Source organism: Rhinolophus sinicus, chromosome 1 (assembly GCF_057876585.1).
Source record: "Rhinolophus sinicus isolate RSI-liver-muscle chromosome 1, RSI-T2T, whole genome shotgun sequence".
Classification (NCBI taxonomy): Eukaryota; Metazoa; Chordata; class Mammalia; order Chiroptera; family Rhinolophidae; genus Rhinolophus; species Rhinolophus sinicus.
In genome coordinates this window covers 84,612,661-84,635,718 of record NC_142501.1, presented here as the reverse complement: position 1 = coordinate 84,635,718, position 23,058 = coordinate 84,612,661, and the positions used below count along the sequence as shown (strand labels likewise).

Sequence of the window (23,058 nt, the reverse complement as noted above, 5' to 3'; positions counted from 1 at the left end):
TTACTACATATTTAATTAAAACTAATGTTTTAATATGTACTTTACAATAGTTAGATTTATGACTATATAAAATTTTATAATGAATATACAAGGTCTGACAATTAAGTTTGCGAACTTGTTGCAATGATATTGCTAACTTTTTTGATACCAGAGGGATTATTCATTATGAATTTGTACCAATTGGACAAACAGGTAACCAAGTTTACTATTTGGAAATGCTGAAAAGGCTGCGTGAAAAAGTTAGACTGCCTGAACTTTTCGCCAACAATTCATGGCTCTTGCATCACAACAATGCACCAGCTCACACGGCACTATCTGTGAGGGAGTTTTTAGCCAGTAAACAAATAACTGTATTGGAACACCCTCCCTTCTCACCTGATCTGGCCCCCAGTGACTTCTTTCTTTCCCCAAAGATAAAGGAAATATTGGAAGGAAGACATTTTGATGACATTCAGGACATCAAGGTTAATACAATGACAGCTCTGATGGCTATTCCAGAAAAAAAGTTCCAAAATTGCTCTGAAGAGTGGACTAGGAGCTGGTGTTGGTGCATAGCTTCCCAAGGGGAGTACTTCAAAGGTGATCATAATGATATTCAGCAATGAGATATGTAGCATTTTTTCTAGGATGAGTTCGCAAACTTAATTGTCAGACCTTAGTTTTCATATATAATTTTATAATAATGTGTTCTTCAAAAACAATCCCCATTCTTGGATCATTTTAACTGCTTGTTTTGTCATAAACCAGGAATATGCAAAACACTGTAGCGCTAGCCCATGCATGATATAAAATAGCATCTAGCTTGTTGCGTCCTGCACAACACAAGCAGTGGGAAAGCGAGGGAGGCGGCAGGGGCTAAATTCTATTATAGAAATAAAGAGACCAGAGACACTGAATGCAGAGAAACCACAGAGGACCAAGGGACTCACAGCCTCAAGAGACTGGAGCCCCGAATCGGGTCGTTGTGGGTATTTATTGCTTTTTTACAATAGGCATCACATGATTCTGAGCAGGGTCTGTAAAACTCTTACACCACTAATACAATCAGCATGTTCCCAATATCCAATCATATTGTCCCAAAGCAACCTGTGCATGCCGTCCCTGCATGACCAAGGTGCGGTGTGTACAACCCCTGGGGGAGCAGGTCTCTCAAGGTAATTATCCCATGAGCTAAGCGGGAGCGAGGCAGTTTCGCTCAATTAACGTTCCTTAGCACAATAGGGTGCTGGACATTTGCAGCATGCGTCAGCAGCTTCCAGAAAACATTGGAGGAGGGGCATCCCTTCCTAGTTTCAGAGGCTAACTCATGGGGGTCCCTGGGGTCCCGTCTGGCTTAAGTCGTCCCTCCCTTGAGGAAACTTACTCGTCTTTGACCGCAGACCCAGCATACTGGGACCAAGAGAGGAGACCTATAAAACTCAACCCCTAAGAGGGACAAACCGCAACCCTCTTTCCCTAAGGAAAGGATGGTAGGGACAGGCGGCTAGGCTGCTGTGTGACAACACTAGCTGATTATTTTAATAGAGGGAAAACATTTAATTTTTCTTTATGCATTTATTTCATGAATCTCCCACTAGAACAACTTTGCTCTGCCATCTTCAATGTTGTCATTCTCCTCTGGCCTATCTTTCATTAGAGGAACCAGCATGTTACTTCCTAAAGAAGATTTAACTTCCCTGACATGTATTCAGCATTTTTCCTCATCATCAACTTGGCAGCTTTTTCTCTGTACCAATCCCTTCATCTTTTCTCATTAGCTCTAGGAAGAAAGTTCTATCAAGAGCTAAGGCTTCATTTTATATTTATATTCCATTTCTTCCTTATTACCATTCACAAATCTCCTTCCTAGCACAAATTTTTCCTACTAAGTCCAAATTTGTGTGTTTTCTTCTGTTTTTGAGCTCGATTTCCCAAGAAGTACGTCATCTTCTGTTCTTAACTTTAAGTCTCTAAGTCTTGTCTATTCCTGCATAGGAATTGGCTCCAGTATAGGAGAAGGGTATAAGAAATTTACTAAATGGAGAAAGCCAGCATAATACCACTTTTTGAGTATCCCTTTTCCGTTGATCAGATTTGTGCTGGAAACTTTGTCTTTGCATCACCTTTCACCTCAATTTCTGAGACTTCTCATGCAATAATAATCTATCAACACTTGGGTCAAGATCCCAGGTTTATGTGAACAATGACTCTTGCTATTTCCATGTGCCTTACCCACTCTGTTACTTAATGTTTCTCCTGTATTCTTTTAACCAGCTTCTTGATCTTGAACTATCATACTCAAATTCAATTCATTTCAACAGATGCTCCTGGTATTGCCACTAAATGCCAGGGACTGTGACATGCCCTGAGAACACAAGCTTGAAAATGTATTCCCATTTCTCCAAGGATTGATGATGCTTTTGTTTTCTCTCCACTCCCCCGTTGCCTTAGTCTGCCAGCTGGATTCTATCATCACTGCTCTACTGAAATTGTTCTCAAATTGCCAATGGTTTCCTTGTTCCAAAATTAAATCATTTCTTAAATTAATATTCTCTTTCTCCTTGACTTTTCTCCTATTTTTGGCTCTGTTGAGCATATATTTGCACCTCTGCTGCCTCATCCTGTTTACTACAAAGTGTTGGTTGTACTCAAACCTCTACAGCTGCTTTATTTTTTTTCCTTGAGGTTATTTTACTGACCAACTCAATGAAGTTTGCCTAATATTAGATCTTGATTTTCTATTTTCACTTTGTACCACTTTCCCAAAACAAAACAAACAACAATTAAAAATATCAACCTTCAAGAGTTAAATTAATGAGGAACTATATTTTATTCATCTTTTTTTATTCATTCATCAACACCTTTTATTTATGTCTAAGTCTGCTGTTTTACCTAAATTTTATACCTGTAAATTGAGAGGTAGATTAAATCTTTCAAGTTTCCTATTTAAATTTATAGTTGCTTGCTTGACTTAAGCATGTCTACTTCCACCAAAACGTTCTAAACACAAAGTGTTCTTAATTTTAAACATCCATAGCTTAATGAATGTTTTTTCTCCTCCACTTCAGCCTCTCTGTATGTATCCATATTTTTATTAGTAATACCTTGAACTTAGACTTGAATTCAAGAGTAAGCAAATCCTATTTGGGAAAGAAACGATAAGCCGTCTCTCTTTGACACATTATCATTGTTTCAGTCATTCAGAGTTGGAATTCTGGAATAATATTTGAGTTTCTTTTTCACTTTCCAGATAAAAGAATTTGCCAAATCCACTATATTTAAGTTCAGCAGTAAAAGCAATAATAATTAATTCCTGTTATTGGAATATAACTTGGAAGTTTATAGTGCTTCCTTTTACATATTATTTTATTAAATGGAGAAGAGATTGATATGTAAAAATATCACCGTATTATTTCATCATAATCCTGTGAGCTTGATGTAATTATCCCACTTACTAGATGGGTATGTTGAGACAGAGTTAATTAATTTACAATTCAGGATTTATGCTAACTCTAACATGCTGTATGGCACTGCTTCATGATATACAGTGACTTCCAAACTTGTTTTTTTCTATCCCGTATCTACTACTTGCATAATTTAGGTTTTATTAACTCCAATCTAAATAGTAAAAAGTTTATTTGTAGGACAAAACTTTCTTATTTCTTCATACTATTTATTCTGTGCATCGTTATCATTCTCTGTTGTACTATAATCCACTTAAAATAGTATTTTTTTTTCTGATTATAAAATGGATAAAGAGATTCCCAAAGCCTGAGGATGGTTTATGTATTGTCTTTTGGCATTCATTACTGTGGAATAAAGATCTGAGGTTCTTTTAAATTTTGTTTTGAAGGTGTTTTTTTGTTTTGTTTTTTAATTGAATGTAGAAATTCATCTGCATTGGTACAAGTCTATGTCTAATCATTGAACTGTTTTTGTCTATGCTTTCAGTTACTTGTGTTTCTTTAAATTTCTCTGCTCTCCTTCCAAAACCCATGTAACAAGTTTACTTTAACTCCTTCATTTGTTTCAGTTTTACTAATATTTTCTCATTTTAATTTGTGAAAAGGTGGGAAAAGGAGGAAAAGAGGGAATGAGGCAAAATAGTCTGAAAGTTAATGAAGAAGATTTTACCTTAAAATGTTAGAAAAAAAATGCAATACAAGGTGAGAGGTTTTGGGAACGTACGGGGGATGGTGGATGGGGGAGGGGGGTTCACACAGTGTGAGGGATGTAAATGATAAACGTCTAAGTTTTGCTCTGTCTTGTGCACCTGAAACTAATTAAAAAACAAAAAAAAAAAAAACAAAAAAAAATGCAATACACATAAAATAAAATAACAGAAGATTGTGAACAGAATTCAATGAAACAAAAAACAAAAATACAATAGTTTCAACAAAGCCGAAAATTGGCTTGCTAAAAAGACAAATAAGATGAACAAATGTTTGATAAGACAAATAAAGACAAAATCATCCTAAATTTTAAAGAACAGATAAACTTCTGGGGAGTGATTTATATACTGCCTGGTCTTTGCTAGCTAGTGTCTATTTTCTTTCAATTCTTCAAGATAGAAATATTTAATAACTGTTTCTGCTCAATAAAATGTAAATATACTATAGTATATATATATTTATTCTGAATTTAAAGATATAATTGAGACTAACAATATGTAAACTAAAGATTGTAGAATAAAATTTACTAAGTAAAGAAAGAAAAAATATCTCTCACTTCCTCTTCCTTAGACCTTTTAAGTTTAAACCTATCTAGAGGGAAATGCATTTGTTTAATTTACTCAGGAGATACAAAATTTTAGATCAATAAAGCTTTGTTGAATGTACTAGATAGAGTATAACACTTGAAAGTCCTCTCTCTCAAGTTCCAAAACAGACATTCATGGTGAAGCTTCAGGAAAGTCTTCCTGGAGAAGCTTCAGGGAAACCATCAGATTTATATATGAAGTAAGAGCCATACGGGAATTCTATGAGTCAAATAATGTAAGAACTACATCTAGAAAATATTTTACAGATGAAGATGTTGTTCTGCATGTGTGTGTGTGTGTGTGTGTATTTGTGTATGTGTGGAGCAGCTATGTAAAACAAAGACTGCCATGCTGTGTATTAGTACATGCAAAGGATGCTGGCATTTGTAAATTCTTGATTCTCAGATTTAAAAAAAATAATATGTTTGTGTGTGTATGTAGGTATATGTATGTATTAATATATGCATGTGTGTGTGTGTGTGTGTGTGTGTGTGTATTTTGATACCTCACCAACAATGTGTATCACAATATATATCCATATGTATCACCAGTTGTCCCTTTCTTCGGTGATATCTTTGGCATACTTTCTAATGGATTTCATTTAATTAAAGCTAGAACTTTCACTCAGGGGAAAGCTTTGTAATAAATCCCTTAATTTTGCCTTTGACAGGGGAAAAAAGCCATTTGCATGCTTACTATTCATCACAACACATGAAATTTAGCCTTTGCCTATGCATTAAAGAAGGAAGGTGAAAAATTTCTCACATTTTATGAGCACAGAAGTTATGATTTTCAGTTGTCCTTGCACTAATGAAATATAGGGTGTTTGAGCAATACCACCTTCTATATGGGGGTGGGAGGAGGGTCCTGCTTGTATGAAGACTCTGGCCCTACAGAAACAGCACTACATGTTTAATTTAATAAGGTTTTATCATTTTTTTTTCTGTACCATCAAAACGCGAAGAACATATTAGACATTATGTGAATAGACTGACTTTTCTTAAAGCTGTTATTCACGTTTTATATGTGTGTGCATATGTGCATAAAATGTGCCACCCTCTAGCTCATTAACATTCCAGAGTATGGGTGAAGAATTCAAAATGATATTTCAATTTTATTGAAACAGTATCTCCTTTACTGCTAATTTTTTTAAAGTTATATTTTTTGCCACACTGAGTCAGAAATAGCTAGATTCTACAGAAAGGAGAAAAAGCAAAACAAAAGATGTTTTTGAGGGTGATGTATTCATGGTATCCTAAAAATACAATGGTCCACCATTTCCTTCATTTCTTGAACCATATGTTCTTTCCTCTTTAGGGGGGATATAGCACAGATGACATCTGGAAGGCTTTTCCTGCCCTTAATTTTTAGTAAATCTCTGTATTAAATAAAGCTGAAATATTAGAAGAAGTGATATGGAAATGTATATGCATGCTTTGTAACTAACAACAGTACTAAAATTTCAATATAGAAAACATTGCTTTTACATTTCATATCCAATTTATTCAGTCTGTGCATTAAGCAGAGCTCAATTAAACAAGCTAGCAAAAGTAGACATTCATTGTTTAAATGAAGACATTTCTCTTTCATAAAAATACAACCAAAACAAAATGAAGGTGAACACTCATATTAAGCCCCAAATCAGAAGTGAAATACAACTTGGAAATCTGAAAAAATAAAAATGTGTTTGTAACTAAATTTGGCATAAATCTTGCTTACTTGTTTAATGAACATTGTTATTTCAGTCAGAAAGCACGCTAGATATCATAATATAACCATGACCCAGATATGTGAGGCTGAACTTTAAATGCCTCCAGCTGTCTCTAATTAACACATATCCCTCACCTTGAAATCTGAAAATAAGTATAACATCAAGGGGTGTCATCAGTGTTAAGAAGTATAAACATAGCATCATCAAACAGTATCTGAGGAAAATCTAGTCTAAATGACATTTGCCTTAAAAAATTAAGAAAATCAAATAGTTATATATATTTCATTTCATAAAATTGTATCAAATGCCACATATGAGGAGCATCATAGAAGTTGTTACAATAAATGGTTCACACGATAAATCAAAATTCTTAACATCAGCTTCTTCCATAACCAAAGATTTTGATATAGCTAATTAATGCCCTGACACCAATTCAATAATTAAAGTCAAATTTAAGACAACCTGGATTCCAAATTTGCTTTAATCATTGGCACTTTTTCCCCACAAACTTTAAAAATAATATTCTGTTTCATATTTAATATGGGTCATCAACTAGTAAAGAGAATGTGCTTCTGTGCTGGCTTTGGCAGCATATATACTGAAATGTGCTTCTGCCTAAGAGTATATAGAATATTCCTCAGCTTTCCAAAGAGTTGTGCTAATCCCGTAGCCACTAACCACATGTAGATATTTAAATTTAAATTAATTAAAATTAAATACAATTTAAAAATTCAGTTCCTGCTTCCTCACATTTCAACTGTTCATTATGCACATGTGGCTAAAGGGTACTGTATTGGACAGCATAAATACAGAAAATTTCTATGTGGCTGATAGTTCTATTGGACGGGGCCACAAATACAGTTCTGTAAGGGATTTCAGAGGTAGGCACTCAGAAATTCAGGACGTGTTAACAATGACAGAATTATTTGACCTGGAAAGAAGAAAAAGGTCCAGCCTCATGATGGTTTTTTAATGACAAAAAAGGATACAAAGAGGCATCCAGTTGTTTTTCATATACTGGGAAGAGACAGAAGAGACTGATTTAGGTTAAACAAAAAAAGTGAGGGTTATTAAAAAACCGAGTAACTTATAGGAATCTTCCCCTTCATGGCTTCTCTGAGAAAGCTATATACCTAGTGAAATCTGTGAATATTTATCATTGATAATTAAACTCAATGCTTAGGTATCCTTTAAAAACTCAGAGAGATGGAGTTATTCAATCAATCAGTCAATCAACTAACTACTCAGTATTTATTGAATGGGTACCATGCATCTGGCACCAGAGGGAGGTTATACAGCAAGAGCACTGACCACGATTTACCTAATTCCTCCCCTTACAACATTGCATTCTTGGAATGAGCAAGATAGTGAATACATAAACAAGTACATAAATTGCTTCTGATAATAAAAGCGGTCATGAGGAAGATAAAATAGCGTAATATGGAGGAAGTGATAAAGGGTAGTACATGAATTTGGGAAGTCAAAGGAGACCCCTCTGAGGATATTTGTGTTGAGATTTCCATAGGATGGAGGAGCCTAACCATGAAAGAATTAGATAATCTAGAGGAAGACTGCCCTAACTAGAAGAGTTCCAAACCTTCAAACTTCACAGATAAAGGGGAAAACAAAATCCACTGTGTCTGGAGAATGATGAAAGTGGAAAAGAATGGCTTGAGGTGAGTTGGAAAAATATGCAGGACCCAGTTCATGCAGTGTCCTGTGGCGCATGATATGGAGTAAATGTTATTCTGGATGCAATAGGAAACATACGGAGGATTTAACAAGATTATTCTGGCTATTTGACAACTAGGATGTAAAGCCATGAGGGCAAGGGTGGGGCAGTGAGAGCAGTCAGTGAGAGGTATCAGAGTCGAACTGTGGATTTATCAGTAGAGATGCCAGTAGGTTGTCAGATGTAATATGTTTGGAGGTAGAAGAGGATCCATTGATGGGTTGGAAGTAGTGGGTAAGATAAAAAAGAAGTAAAGGATTGTTTTTAGTGTTTGACCTGAGCTAAGCTATGAATGGTGGTGGGACTCACTGAATAGTGAGGATTTGGTGGAGCCATATTTAGGCAGAATTTCCTGTTTAAAATATATTGTAGACCTGAATTTGACAATGTGCAACAAACATTTGGATGTAGTGGTCAGTAAATCAGGGGAAGTTCCACTAGAAAGAATTAGTAAGGATTTAGATAATTTGTACACCTATCAAATATCTTCATTTAATTGGCATTATTAGAATACTACCACAAATGCAAAATATATAAACTTTTCATGTGATTGAGAAAGATTCCCCAAGATAAATCATCTGCTCAGCCATAAAGTAAGTCTAATTCAAAGATTAAACCCTTATAAATTCTGATCTAAAAAGTACCATAGAATTAAACTAGAAATTATAAACAATAAAATATGAAGACATATGCAAATATTTGGAAATTAAGTAACACACTTGTAAGTAAACCATGGATTGAAAAACAAAAAAACAAAAACCAATGTAGGAAAATATTTTCACTGAATAATAATAAAAATATAACACATTCACATTAGTGAATACAGCTAACACATTTCTTAGAAATTTGTATTTTTAAATGCCTATATTGTACAGAAGAAAGGATTGAAGCAATGATTTAAGCTTCAGTTTATGAAGCAAGGAAAAAAAGGAAATTAGTTTCATTGTAGATGTAAAAGTTATTAAAAATAAGATAAAAGTAGAAATAAATTAAATAGAAAACAGAAAAAAATAGAGAAAAAATTTAAAAGCCAAAATTGTATTTACAGGTTAATAAATTTGCCAGCTTTACCTACAAGAACAGGAGAGAAGATACAAATTACCAAAGAGGAACAAAGATCTAAATAAATGAATGAAAGCTATATTCATAGTTGATGTAATTGGCCAAAGAAACTCATAAGAAGTCTACAAAAATAGTACTAGACCTAATAAGAAAATGTAGAAAGTTCATTGCATGTAAAGTAAATACCAGGGGTGCCAAAAAAATGTATACACATGACTTGTATTCATCTTTTGTTATCAGTATATATTGAGTATTACAATTTTAATACAGATTTTCCTTTCTTAAAATGTGTACACATTTTTTGGCACACATTGTATATGCAGAAGTTAGTTGTATTTCTGCATACTAATTGCAAACAATTGAATAATGAAATTAAAATATAAGATTTACAATAACATTAAATAAACTTAAAATGTTTGGGAATAAATTTAACAAATTACATGCAAGACCTCCACATTTATTTTAAATTTTTAAAATAAATTTAAAAATAAAATGAGGTTTTAAATTTTTACATTAGGAAAATGCATGAATTCCTAAAAGACATGTACAAGAATGTTTATAACATTTTACATGGTAACCCCAAGCTAGAAGAAGCCTAAATGTCCACCAAGAGTAGTATAGATAAGTGCATGGAATATCCTTCAAAACTACAATGTTGGTAGTTTGTCAGTATTAAAAACTACCAATATTCAAAACAGTGTGAATAAACCTCATGCAAATAATATTTAATAAAATAAATCAGATGGAAAAGCATAATGTGTGATTCCATTTATATAAAGTTTAAAAACCTGCACAAGATAACATGTGTTAAAAATTTATGTTTTTACAAAAACTCATAGACACAGAAAACAGTTTAGTGGTTACCAGAGGATAAGGGAGGAGAGGGTGGTGGGAGAGGGTGAAGGGGGTCAAATATATGGGGATGGAGAACTGACTTTGGGTGGTGAGCACACAATGAGATATATAGATGATGTATTATAGAAATATATACTTGAAACCTATGTAATTTTACTAACCATTGCCACCCCAATAAATTTATTTTAAAAAATTATGTTTTTAGTAGTTATCACATAGGTTACCCTGAGGGTGAGAGTGTAGTAACTGACAGGGGACCAGAGGGGGCTTCCAGCATGTTGGGTACACTCTCTATGCTCCGGGTGCTGGTTACATGGAGGAACTCACTTTGGGAAAATTCACTTAGTTGTAAACTTATAATTTAGGCACTTTCTCTCTGTATGTAACACAAAATATTTCAAAATAAAAAAGAGCAGCGTAGGTCTTTTAATGCCTCCCACTGAAACAGTGTAATGTGCATTACTGCCTGTGGAAAATCTGGAATGTTCCAGACTTTACATATGCAGCCTGTTCAGAATAGGATGGTCGTAGACTTTATCATCTAGACTAGGACTAGTTGATGTCTTAAACAAATTGGACATCTTCAATTGACTACTTTCTGAAAATTATAATATTTTAATTGGACAAATACTTTCTCTAGAGGTGCTGAGCTATCTAGCAGATCAGAGCAAATTCTGTGCAATGAAAGTTCTCAAATTTTAGTAGCTTTTTAAAAATTGAATGTGTGAACATTTTAACCCAGGGGTTTTCACGGGTTACTGTATTGTGGCACCATTAAATTCCTTTCTTAGACAAACATTTTTGCAAGATAAAATTCATCAAATAGGATCTCTATTTATGTTTATTTTGATTGTTTTTTCCAAACTTAGGTCCTGTGAAATTGTAAGGATGATTAGTTTCAATTTCTTCCTTTACAGAATATAAACTTATCAAAATAAAAATGGGAATGCAATTAAAACTGATTTGTACCAGTGGAACTATTCCAAAACACAATTACAAAACTAAATCTTAAACACTGTATAAGCTTTCATCATTTAGTTTTTTTCAGTTCCTCCCTTGCTGTTGTGGGGATAAATTTGAATGTTTTCCAGTTTTCATATTTTATTTTAAAGAAATCTGATTCAATAAAAACTTCAAAAGCCAGACTTATTTGGTGTTCAAATTGTTAATCACTTTGATTAAAGATTTCAAAGAAATTTTAAACAGAATGTAAACAAATCATTTTCAATTTTGAACATTGATAGAGATTATATTTGCATTCAAAACGATGTGAGGTATCTCACCTTTGATCTAATAAATTGCCTAAAACTTTAATTTGATTACATGTATTGGATGAAACAATATCATATTTATCAGAATTAATTTTTTGATATTTGAAGTATCTGATTACACATAAAATTTGTATTATTTGGATGTTGTGAAATTCTTCTGTTAACGGAACTAACATAATAACAGCTTTACTTTCCGTATGTGCACAGTAAACTTGGACTTGAAAGCAAGCTGTTTGATCTAAATGCTAAGTCAATCTTCACGAAGCAAATTGTCAACTTACTTGCTGAAGTCTAGGTTCTTAAAGTATTCCTAACTTTTGAAGCAGATGTTAAGGTTTTGCAGCAGTTTCTGGTCTTCCTGTGTTCAGTAATATCACCGTGGCTCCTGTAATAAATGGTAAATATCAGCAATCACTTTGTGGTTATATGTTTGTCAACTTTCTAGAGAAGTTGAAATGCAGTAGACATTTCACTAGACATTGACTTTTATTTCCATTTATTGCTGCTAAACGAGTTTACTGTAAAATAAAGAAATGTGTTCCAAGCCAAAAATAAATATTTGCAAATTAAGAAAAAAATGAGAAAATCACTGTAGCAAGAATATCAAGATTTTTCTGTACACTTTAGAACAGGATTGCTCAGCGTTTAATCCCCACGTGTATTTTATATGCAATTCAAAAGTATAATTTTCCTCACTGGCTGGAGGCCAAGTGACTCTGCATCTCATATGGTATTACAAAGGCCATAGCTAAACTGGTTGGTGTAAGGCTGGGGCAACAGGGCCAATGATTCCTTACTCCACCTAGATCAGAAGGAGTTAGTTGTATCTACACGAGAGCAGTTCATTTCCTGCTAACATTCTGAATACTGACATTGGAAAGGAGATGTTAGCTACTTTATTTTTCTCTAACTTAGAAAAGTTTCTCTGGGTACTTTTCAGATTTACCTTCATTAAAATAAGAACTCTGCTCACTGCACATGTATCTTATGCAATTAGATCAGACTATGACCAAGGATGGAGGTATCAATTGTTGGTCTACAGAACACATCCCATTTCATATTAATACAACTTATAATAATACTTCATTGAAAAATAAAAACTCAGAGACAAATGTTAAAGTGCATGGCATTCTGGGACACCAATGTGTCAAGTTAAGAACCCTTTAAAGTTTCTATGTTGGAATACACATAGAAATTATGTGCATTTATTCTTTAAGAAAGGGTTTCTTAAAGAATAAAGCTTTCCAGAAAAAAAAAGAAAGAAAAAAGAATAAAGCTTTCACAATAAGAACTTTTTCAGACTAAAATGTATCTCACTGATCCCTACGAATCTCATTTTCAGATATTCTAGTGACTTGTTATTCTTTCACAGTTCTCTTGTTATGGAAGTGAAAAAAAAAAAATGAAGTACTTACAAAAGGAAAAAAAAAAGCAGTGCATGAAGAAACATAAGCAGAGCATTCTTCAAATTGACCAACAATTCTATGTGGGTGGTAGGGTAATTGGAAGGCTAGTGAACTTCTACCACTTTTCTTTCATTGGCTAATAGATGCCATATTGTTTTAATCTATTAAAATTGACGACAAATTAATAGTTCACCAGATTGTTTTTGTGGGTGATAATTCAATTATTCTTTGGTCTCTACTTGGAGCTGGTAGCTTTTCCATTGATTTAATACTTGGTGTTCAATTTCACAGACATATTGCCTGCGGATATTCTACAATATAATACTCTCTATACATATCTCTAGAACCTTTGATTTGTGGGGCTAATGTAACTAAAACCTGATGACATCTTACTTAATCTGAATATTTGTATAGTGAAATAAACATGTGGCAAGAATTGTCTTCTAATAGAATGGTTCAACCAACAATTATGATTCCCCCCCCCTCATGACCTCAACAAATCATATTAGTAATGAAAGCATTTTCCTTAAAAGTGGTAATAAACTATTGTATTTCAGGTTCCATAAAATTGCCCCTATGGTATTCTAAAATATTACAGACTTGCAAAAATCGTAGTCTTATATTGTCATCTGTAGAAAGAGCAAACCTGATTCCCAAAATAAAGAAGTCTTCAAAATATAGTAAGATAATTTTCATACAATCATTGCTTATTACTCTCATTTCCTCAGCCTGGTCCCCTCTATATACATTTCTTATTGAAATTTAATTTAAGTAATTAAAACAAAACGTATTTTGCATCTTCCTTTATTTTTCTAACTGAATTTTATTTCACGGTTGTTATTGTGACAAGACCAAATTGAACTGTGAATAATTGAGCACTTTGCATTGTAATAACGGCAATAATATTGGCTAATCATCACATAATCATTTGGTTTGTTCAATGCAATCTAGCTACTATGAAGGGAAAAATAATTCACAAACTCAGTTAATTACTATTTTTTCCCAGTAATCTAGAAAACCGAGCAGGGCCCATAATTTTTAAAATTACTACATTAAATATGTATTTCAAGTTGAGTTTTAGGTAATCTTATTCAGCATCTAAATTGCTAAAGGTTAATTTTAGATATTGCTGAAGCAGTCATGCAGGAAGAATTTACAGGGAAACTTCAGGGGAATAGATGCTCATAAGAGCCTTGGGTCAAAATTCTGATTATGCCATTAATTTATCCTATAACTGGAAGTAAGTCTTGTCAAACCATGAGTCCCAACCATAAAATGAGAGGTTGACTATTGTCTCGAAGGTGCATTCCAATTTCACATTTATCAACAGAGGTCTGAAAAAAGGAATTGATATATAGCCAAAGACACTCTTAAACCCTAAGAGTGCTTTTTCCACCCAATATAATTCCTTTTTATCTGGTTGATTCCTTCTCTACCTCCAGGTCTTAGCTAAAATACCATTTCCTCCCCTTGGACTCCTCCATCTCTCCCATATGAGATGGGTGTGCACCTGTAACATCCTGTACTTCCTTCTATCACAGAAATTCTCAGTCTCTATTAATTGCCTATTTACTGATATATTGTCTTGAGTACAGGGCTGTCTTATTCATAGTTTATCTCCAACATCTAGCATAACGTTCAGCATTAATAAAGGCACAGTAAACGTGTTGAATGAATGAAATACTAAAGTATGCATTGGTGAAGGCACTTTTAAGAAGTTCTACTTTGGGATAAGTATAAACTGCAATCCTAGCAAAGTAAGTAATTTTACACCAAATGCAAATGAAAAATTTGAAAGTTACTCTTATACAGCAATACAAAACTGGCAAATGTTACTATTTCATTATGTTTCCCTTTAACTTTTTTTTTAGTTGTTTTTATTGAAAATGTGGAAAAAAAAAAGATGATAAATGGCCAGAAATTTGGTTACCTATGGGTAGATTAAATGGATACTTTTTAAGGATATTTTAAATGAAAACATATTTATTGCTAAAAAGAGCTTAAAGTTATCTTCAATTAGGAGATTTAAATGCATACATGCAAACTGTATATATTCAGCCTAAATGATAAACTACATATATTCAAAGTACATAGCAACAGTTAATTGCTTAATTGTTTTTGCCTTCGGAATCATAATTCAGATGACTAGAAGAATACACAAAAATAAAAACATTAAAAAATAATGATAACTGTCTTTGGATAACCAAAAAGACACATAAGGCATTAACTGTAACCTAATCCATAAACATATCTGCTGGGAAGATGTACTATGAAGTTAAATACATATTTTGTTCAATTGTATGCATGCTCACAATGTTTTTAAAAATCTTATTTTTCAATGTATAAAAGATGACAAGGCACCATAATTCTTGCTTGATCTTTCTTGAAGTGCATTCTTTATATATCAAAGGGCAAACTCACTGGCTTGTTCAGCACAGGAAATGAAAAGCAAGTTCTAAGAAAATAGGTTACAAATGTTAAATGCTTCAGGACATGAGGCATGCCCCAAAAGAATTTCCTAACAAGATTGAGTACAGAAACAAGGGATGGCACAATGCAAATAAAGTAACGTTAATCGGAAACATTCCTCAAAGAATCTTCCCTTGCATGATGTTAAAAACCTCACATCTAAAGTTATAATAAATTCCTTTTTTTTCCTGAAAACAAAATAATATTATTTTCAGAAGCTATATTTAATCTATATCTACTTTTTCAGGCTCAAATCAACTATGTAATTTTCCAAAACCTGAAAAAGAAAGCTTATGTTATTATAAAGTACATCTAGTTACTGAGCTGTCTATATAATCTGAATAGGGAGAAACATGCTATCAAATAATACTAGGAAATTCTGGTGTGCAACTGTACTATGCCAAACCCTTATGCAATGTATATTATTAAACTGTCTTAAAATGAAAAGCTTATTACTCTAAGTGAAAAGTGTAGTAAAAAGTCTTAAGTGTAGTAAAACTAGGTTTTTAAAGACCTAGTTTAAACCATTTAAGACAATTTAGTTTTATTAATTAATAAGCACATACTTTTTAATCTTCAAGATTAATGTAATATGCAATGAGGATCTAAAGACTTTTGTTCCTGAATATGCAAACAAATCCCTCTAATATAGATGAGGACATTGAAGTCTATTTGAATTTCTCTTGGGAAGCAAACATACTCATAGTCATTAACTTTTGAGAGTAACTTCCATTTAGTGGAAGAGTTTTGAACTGGGAACCAATTCCTGACTTTGACAATTTTCCTCAGTTTACTAGTTGTGTGATCTTGACCAAGTTATAGTTGCTTTTCTCTAAATATTAGCTATTTGATAACGAGGATAAAACAAATCAATCAATATATAGAAAAAATCGACAACTAATTTCCTTTCTTCCCTTTCACATGTAAAAATACTATATGTGTCTATTAATGAAGCATCAAACCAAAAAGCATTATACATTTTAGTGTTGTAAATGTTTTTAATGTGCCGTGAGTCCTGTCATATATGACATACATGACAAATGATTACACGATAGTTAGGTAACTTAGGGTCACAAGTAGTGCAACCAGAAAAAAAACACAAAAAACTTGTCTCTCTAAACACACAGTCCTATGTTCTTCCCAGTTGCACCTTCATCAGAGGTTGAAATCTTTATAAAATTCTTGCATATAACTTCCTACTTAAGAAGTCAGTCTACCGAAGAACACTGACTTGGCAATGTTGTTTGAATTTTTATGTTTAGTCCTCTCACGGGTTTACCCAGCAACCAAGTTCAGTCAAAATAATTTATGACCATCACTTTTGTAACATAGAAATAAAAATGCTGACTATTATAAGGATCTATAAAGATTTGCATTCTAGAGCTATGCACTGCATGTAACCACAGCATGGTAATGACAAAAAAAATGAAGAGAATAAGTGAACCTCAAGATTAAAATGACAAAATGTCAATGAACTGAAAATAGAAAATTCTTTTAGATGAGAGATCAAAAACGTAAAATAGGCAATATTATGCAACCAACCTACAAACTTTTTTCTAAAATCCCAAAGGCATTGACAACATCCTGACATTAGCTCTTGTTGCCTAAAATTCAGGTTTAAAATATGCTCTGGAACTACTTATTAGAATATTGAATATTATGTGGGAGAATAGAGAAGGCAGTCTTTTTTATGTTTCATCCCACTTAGAGATAAATTAAATTCTCTTCAGGCTGCTTTATAGAGTCTACCAGATGAAAACTTCACCTAAATTTAAAAAAAATCATGAAAAGTATCTATTAATTATAACACACACAGAAAATATTCCATGGGTAATTCCTTTGTACAAGACCACCTCAGTTTTTCTTATATAGAAACCTCTTCCATAAGCAAGACATCATTTTCTTGAAATATAGCTCCCTCCATAATATTTCTGTAAAAGTAAAAATCATGAACCAAGTTAAAATACTTAAGATGTAAAGAGGATAATACAGAGCCAATCATAAGAGGAAAGAATGTTTGAAGGACATATCACAAAGCATAGAATGTCGTCCACTTCTCTAAGTTTCTGGATTTAAAGTGGAATTACATAAAGTGGAATTAATTCATTTAATCACAATGAAATATATATATATATATATATATATATATATATATATATATATATATATATATATATATATACTTTGTGATTAAATGTTAATTTTAATCTATTATATGAACAGAAATAAGCGTTCCATTCCACATGAAAACTCTTAGTCTTATTGAGAAATGGGAATAGATACAACAAAGACAGGAAAATTCCAAAATTCTAAGAGTTGGAATTATAAATTGAAGCTCAAGTGAATGAATTTCATACATTGTTCATGTTATTGTGGACACGTGGCACCTCTGTGAAAGTGTGAATTTGGATGTCTTCTTTATCCAACATTAATGTGTTTCCATTATAATAAATTATTTTAAAAAGTAATAATATTTATGAAATGCACCCTCTACTAATTGTTCAGGCATGTTTTTTACATTGATCTAATTTTCATCCTCACAACAGTCCTATGAGTTTTGTATAATTATTTACATTTTATAAAGGAGGATTCAAACCTCCTTTATAGTGATAGGTGAATTATTTGCAGAAAATAACAGAGTGGGGATGACGCTTATGTCTGTTATTTTGAATATTTTGTGTGTGCTAAATTATAATTTAATTAATATGGACATATTGATTTAATAATTCTTATTAATTATTTCAATTATCTTGTATTTATAACATTTGCATTTTATTTTTTATTCCAGTTTTATTAGGATACAATTGACATATAACATTGTGTAGGTTGTATATGTACATTGTATTATTTTAATATACTTAAATATTGCAATACGATTACCACCGTAGCTTTAAATAACAACTATACATGTTACATAATCCCATTTCTTTTTTGTGGTGAGAACATTTAAGATCTACTCTCTTAGCAACTTTCAAATATATAATACAGTATTGTTAACTATATTCATCATGTGATATAATAGAGCTCCAGAATTATTCATCTTCTAACGAGATGTTTGTACCCTTTGACCAATATCTTCTCATTTTCCCATGTTCCAGCCCTGGTAATCACCATTCTACTCTCTATTTCTATGAGTTTGGTGTTTTAGATTCCACATAAAAGTGAAATTATACAGCATTTGCCATTCTTTGTCTGACTTATTTCACTTAGATAATATCCTCAGGGTCCATCCATGTCACCTCAAATGGCAGAATTTCCTTCTTTCGCACGGCTGAATAATATTCCTCTGTGTGTATTAGTGTGTGTGTGTGTGTGTGTGTGTGTGTGTGTGTGTGTGATCACTTATTCTTTATCCATTCATCCATTGATGAACTTTAGGTTGTTTCCATATCATATATATATATATATATATATATATATATATATATATATATATATATATATATATATAATAGTTCATTGTACTATTCCTTTGGAACTTTTAAGATTTGATCAACTTCAGAAGCATTTTAAAAGCAGCATGTCTCTTAGGTATTCTTTATTTTTCATAGCAAAGGTTTTAACTGTCAGTCTGGTAAGGATAAACTCAGGACATCAATGATTATTGGTGTTTTCATTCAAATTACTAAAATCTCCCAGATATGTAGTCTTATTATCTCTATCAATGTCATTCTGTTAAGATATGTACCTGTCAGTAATTTATATCTGTTACAGAGAATTAGATGGGTCAATGGCAGCCTAACTCTCATCTTTATTAAATAATATTCTTCATTATTCCCAATTAAGTTTAGTTATACTTCATAGGCTTTTTAACAGGGGTATAACATGTTTTTATTAATTACCATGTACCTGTATTTACTCAAACAGATTTACTGAGTGTCAATTATATCTTACGCTTTATGGTACCTACTTGCAATATATTTATACGAGGTAGGACAATTACATTCATAAACTCATCCTAGATAAAAAGCTACTTACCTCATTGCTGAATATCACTATGATCACCTTTGAAGTACTCCCCTTGGGAAGCTATGCACCGATGCCAGCGCCTAGTCCACCCTTCAAAGCAATTTTGGAACTCTTTTTCTGGAATGGCCATCAGAGCTGTCATCGTATTACTCTTGATGTCCTGAATGTCTTCAAAATGTCTTCCTTTCAATATTTCCTTTATCTTCAGGTAAAGAAAGAAGTCATTGGGGGTCAGATCAGGTGAGTCCCAACACAATTATTTGTTTACTGGCTAAAAACTCCCTCACAGACAGTGCTGTGTGAGCTGGTACATTATCATGATGCAAGAGCCATGAATTGTTGGCGAAAAGTTCAGGTCATTTTCATCTAACATTTTCATGCAGCGCTTTCAGCACTTCCAAATAGTAAACTTGGTAAACTGTTTGTCTAGTTGGTATAAAGTCATAATGAATAATCTCTTTGATGTCAAAAAACATTAGCTATATCATTTTTACTTTTTATTTGGACTGACGGAACTTTTTTGGTCATGGAGTACTGGCTGACTTCCACTGTGCACTTTGACGCTTTCTTTCAGGGTCATATTGGTACACCCATGTTTCATCACCAGTAATAGCTAACATGGCCCAAAACATCATCTTGCCTCTCCAAAAGGTCTTGGCAAACTTTGACTCTTCTTTGATTTTGTTCATTGGTGAGCTCCTTCGGGACCATTTTTGCACACACCTTTCTCATGCCAAGATTTTCAGTTAAGATTTTCCTAACTATTGCTCTATTGATGTTTACTTGGTCTGCCATGCTTCACACAGTCAGCTGATGACTTTGACACACAATTCCAGGAATTTTTGCAATGTTTTTACCAGTTCTGCTTGTTACGGACTCCCTGAGCTCTCTTCATCAGTGATGTGTTCTCTCCCCTCAGAAAACATGTAATCCATTGGTACACTGCTGTTTTCTTCATGGCATTATCCCCATAAACTTGGACTAACATGTCCCTGATTTCACTTCCACTCTTGCCAAGTTTAACAAGAAATTTAATGTTTGTTCGTTGCTCTAATTCGAGATCAGACATTCTCGAAATGGCACACAAAACAGACAACAATACTGAATGCCACTCAGCAAGACCCTTCCACATGTCCACATGAACACAGTTGGAAGACACAGATATACCAATGTTATGAAACCTTACCAAGCTGTTTGTACAGTGCTGCCAATATAAATACATGGTGGCAAGTTCATGAACTGAATTGTCAGACCTTGTGTAGTGTATAGTTTAGTTAGTAGTATAGTACCAATCTCCTGGTCTTGATCATTGTATTATAGTCATGTAAGACGTTATAGGTGAAGGTTACATGGAACTCTGTACCATTTTAGCAATTTCCATATTGAGTTTAAAATTATTTCAAAATAAAAAAAGTTTTTGTTTCCAACATTAATATGGTAGAGAGGTAGTATACTTGAAATTCAATATTTTACCTGTATGATGACTTAGTACACTTGTTAGGAAAATGGGTCATGAATCACTGCAATATTAATGATTTTCAACTCATATGTCTATCTGTCACAGACAAGCTTCCCTATCAATACAGTAATTAACTGAGCTGGAACTAGGAGAGAAATGGGATACCTGGAATACTACTTGAGCTATCTCTGGTTGTGTTCAGCTCTAGAAAATAACCATGTATCCAGACTATCTCACTAAAATATTTTGGGGATTGTAGCACAATGGTGTTTCCTTAAATTAGCTCTAAAATCCGTATTTCATTTTCCTGCCTCTGAAATAAACCTAGTTACATTAATCTAACTTCCATTAAGAAGGCATCAAAAGGATTCTTGTAGTGCATCATTCTTTCCAAAACACTCTTATCAATGCGGATGCCAAGAACAAGAGTCCATTTTAAGGATCACATGAGATAATATATATATGAAAAGATTTTACAGTCTAAAGCAAAATACATGTTGAAATGCTGCATTCATTTCTGCTTGAATCTTTCTAACATGATTTCTAATCTTCAGAATGATTCCAAATGTGTAAAAATGAAAAGTACATGGTCTCTTACAAAAGGTAGACAGAACTTTGCAATACCTAGATGAAAGTGGACAACCCTCAACATGCCTGAATCTCAGGTAACTATGAAAACAGAGAGGAGGAATCTGGAATTGTTGTATTTTATTACATAATTACGATAAGTTACCTAGGACAATTGTTAGCACATATAAGGGACTTGCTTATAATGAGTTTCATTCCACAGCCTTCCTACAAAAGACAGTAATTAAATTATCTTTTCACCAATGACCCAAACATTCCTTGAAATGTGTCCTGCCCATTACAGTACAAAGCTACAGTTTCTTGATTCATTTGGAGATAATGTCTTGATGATTTCTACATTGACTACCTAAGGATTAAAGGAGATCTGAAGTTCTGAAGATGAAACAAACAGACTATGAGTAACCCAGAGAGCATTCCCTGTTATTATAGCTACAGAGTAATACATTGATTTGGGTTTTTACTGTTCTGAATTGTTTTTAACATAACATAGCTTTCATTGTATAACAAAACTCTACTAGACTGTATTAGCTTCTGATTATCTTAGCCCTCAGCACAGTGCCTGACACATAATACTCAGAAAATTTAGTGGGATCAATAAATGATGAATGAATAAAACATTTTTGTAATAATATTTGTGAAAAATAATTAAGTGATGCAATGCATTTCTATGCAACTATAAGAACAAGTAAGACGTAATTATTAGGATACATAATGCAGTTTTATAAAGACGTTTTCAGAAGAGCTTCACTGAATAGGTCATCTTTTTAATCTAGACCACATCTGTTTAAATTTACAGTCAACTCCTTTTGTATGGTTGTAGGTGATTATATATTCAGGAGACTGATAATGAATGTATGTGCTAACAGTATTAAAAAGGAAACAGTTTGTTCAAAGTTATCAATGAATCTTTCTCAAAAAGGGACAGAATTAGATTGACTTATGTAAGAACTTAGAATTCAACACCAAATGCTTACTAGAGAAATGCATTTCCCAAGTGAATAAGTAATGAAAAGTTGAGATTCATCTATTTTTTTCACAAGGTCTCTAACATCAAAGTCTTCTATCTCTACTTGCTCTTGGCTGCCAAGTCTGTTCCAACGCCTGTGAAAAACCTTATCGGGCATGGGGGGGGGAATCACTTCATAAATTACATAGATGTATAACCACTATGCTATACTCCTGAAACTAATATAAAATATGAGGTGTGATCAAAACATATGGTGAATGCTTAAATTAAAAACAAATTTTTTTACAGAAAAAGAACATTTCCATTAATCCCCCTTGAAATACCCCCCCTTGCATCAAACACACTTATCCCGTCGTTCTTGCCACTTTCTGAAGTAGTTCTGGAAGTCCTCTTTCATGAGTGTGTTTAGAGTTGCACTATCATGCCTACCTCAATGTCCTGAATCGATTCAAAACATTTACCTTTCATGGTCATTTTGACTTTGGGGAAGAGCCAGAAGTTGCTCGGTGCCAGATCTGGAGAATAAGGTGGATGATAACACACCATAACATTCTTATTTGACATATACCAGAAGTAATGTGTGACACAGAATCTTTCTGTTGTGATCAGAAAATATGGTGAATGCTGCTGCTGAGTGTCATCCAATGGAAAGTCAGGGATCTTCAATATGGGAAGCAGTGCTTTGAACCTTAGGAACAGTGTGTGACAAGTTTCAATTTGTTCAGTGAAATCAGTGGGATGTGACCTATGGTTGAGAGAAGCTGTGTTTTAAAATGTGCCATAATCCTCCATCATGACAATGCTCTGTGTCACACATTGCTTCTGGTATAC

General features: G+C 33.2%; 1 long non-coding RNA gene across 9 annotated transcripts in view; it reads right to left on the bottom strand.

Annotated features, from left to right (window-relative positions):
* Positions 1 to 23,058, bottom strand: part of LOC109452884 (uncharacterized) — a 173,052-nt gene that overhangs the window by 117,884 nt on the left and 32,110 nt on the right. For 8 of the 9 annotated variants that reach the window (XR_012493886.2, XR_012493890.2, XR_012493882.2 and 5 more), the window contains exon 3: positions 11,651 to 11,754. This is a non-coding gene — a long non-coding RNA (uncharacterized LOC109452884). Of the gene's footprint in view, positions 1 to 5,294; positions 7,467 to 11,650; positions 11,755 to 23,058 lie in introns of those variants that run through there. The other variant, XR_012493887.2, reaches the window with a different exon arrangement.